Source organism: Amphimedon queenslandica, unplaced genomic scaffold, assembly GCF_000090795.2.
Source record: "Amphimedon queenslandica unplaced genomic scaffold, v1.1 AMPQUscaffold_7881_Cont20172, whole genome shotgun sequence".
In the NCBI taxonomy this organism is placed as follows: domain Eukaryota; kingdom Metazoa; phylum Porifera; class Demospongiae; order Haplosclerida; family Niphatidae; genus Amphimedon; species Amphimedon queenslandica.
This window is the reverse complement of record NW_003551839.1, coordinates 1-2256: the sequence shown is the minus strand read 5'-3', so window position 1 is coordinate 2256 and position 2256 is coordinate 1. Positions and strand designations below refer to the sequence as shown.

Here is a 2256-nt window from a genome sequence, read left to right as displayed (position 1 = left end):
GAAATACAGTCCATCCACCGCCATTACTCATATCACAATAGACCTATTATAGATACAAATTATATACTGCTACAGTGTATAGCCTCTTTGTTAAGGACACCATTGGGCCCATACTACCAGTCCTTAATACATGTACAGTGTAGCCTCTTTATTAAGGACACCATTGGGCCCACACTATCCTTAATACAGAAGTGTCCTCATTAAGGTACTTTGTGTATAGTTGGGACATTAAATTGTTATTATTATAAAGGGTTCTATATACTATTTATATATTAATATATTTACGTCAAAAGCTGGTAGATCATCAGGTTTCACAGTATATACTCCACTGCATACTGTACCATTTTTGTATGCTTCCTGACAGTCAAGAGGAAAACAACCTATTAGTAAAATAGATATGTCCATTCTTATTATTGTTGTTACTGTATGACATACCTTGTGTTGGAACAATAGCAATGCTAATAAGAATGAAGCATCCTATCAGCTTAAAATAAGAACAGGAATCCATCTTGTCTTGACTTGCTGTATAGAACTAATACTGAACAATCCTTTTACTGTAGGTTACCAGTGATGAGTGTTTGTGTACAGCTACTGCTTTTATAACATGCTGGAGCTTTATTTACTATTAGTCAAAATTATTGTGAATTTACTTACTTCTACTGGTCAAGATTATTGTGAATCTCAGCTATCATTAGTTACTACTATAATATTTGGCTGACATATTTTTATTGCATGCAATATCTTGTCAGTAGTAAAATATAGATTACATAGAATGGAATGATACTTTTTCAGTTACTGATGATGAACATGCACATAATGTATGTGCATGTTATAGTCAAATTACAAATAAGGTTCTTCCCATATTTGTTGATCAAATCTTCTAAAAAGAATGCAAAGTCACTTTTTTATTGAATATTTTTAGGCAGCAAAAAGTGTTATCACGGTGCCCTTATATTGTGTAAGGAATTTGAGCTGTTTCTGGTCAAAATGGAAATTTTGATTTTACCTTAAAAACTAAGTTGCTAAAACATTGTGCAGTTTTTGGTATTTCTGTTTTTTAATCAGTGGCAACAGTAGGTGTGGTAATAAGTTTTGTGATTTCACAAGTAATGACTCACAAAATTAGAAGAAAAATAGAAGATGCATGTATATAGAGTAAATATGTAAATACATAAATATAAAATATGTTACTAATTAACATTTCAAGTCGTTGACTGCTTGTAACCTGGGAAGCCATAAGATGAAAGGTATATACTATTGGGAATCAGCACTACAATAGCGATTAGCTAGAGTTGCTGCACGTAGTAAGATTAGCAGAGATCAAGTTAAGATACTTTTACAACAAAAAGAGAATGAAAATGTTCTAAGATTACAGAACTTAAATACAAAAACATAACAAAGAAATAAGGACACTATTGTACACAGGTAACTAACAAAGAGTCCGTATGGAGTAGACAAAGTGAGTCCTACTGAGCTGCATGGACAGAGCTACCCAGCTCATTGTATATCACACAAAAGAGGGCATAAGGGCATAGGAACATGAGATCTTGTATTAATTAAAAGTACATGTTTATGTAAATAGCAGTTAACACAAAATATACAACCTACTGATTACATGTACACATGTCATACATATTACAACATATACCTCTTGTAGAGTAGACTATTACTGATATCACTGGTGGGACCAAGTATACTAGTTACATACATGTACATGCTACATGTACTTACTCTTAATATGGTGTCCTAATGCCTTTTCTAATGGCAATCTCATTATTAATTCTACCATACACTGCTAGTGTTGTTAATTGTGATTATGTACATGTACACACATAATGTATTTGACTAGACTTGAATCAATTGAATATTTGTAGCAAAAAGTAAATATAAATGGACTCAACTATACTAGCAATAATGAACTGCCACGGTTAGTTCTTCAGTAGACACTGACTGTTTAACTCCTTCTAACTTTCATTTCAGTTGTCTTCAGTGAATAGTGGTATCCCTTGAAATCATACCAATTGACACCATTGGCATATGAGGAGTGAGGCCCAACCAAGTAGAGACCGTTGAGGTTTGAACGATGACAATTGTTATACCACCATGCTCCTTTATAAGCTATTGCACAGGTTCCTGAGGAGTTGTCATTGTCTTGATCTTTGGTGGAGAACTTCATTCCATTATGAAGGCTCAGACTATCACCAGCATCACCTTCATATCCAGACACAGTCAGTGTGTACTTTGTGACTGCATTCC

The 2256-nt window shown here is 33.7% G+C and overlaps 1 long non-coding RNA gene across 1 annotated transcript; it reads right to left on the bottom strand.

Annotated features, from left to right (window-relative positions):
- Positions 1-5: 5 nt before the first annotated feature.
- Positions 6-666, bottom strand: LOC109591548 (uncharacterized). Its single transcript, XR_002189866.1, has 3 exons — positions 436-666; positions 286-380; positions 6-43 (listed from the first exon to the last, which is right to left on the bottom strand). It is a non-coding gene; the product is annotated as an uncharacterized LOC109591548 (long non-coding RNA).
- Positions 667-2256: the final 1590 nt, after the last annotated feature.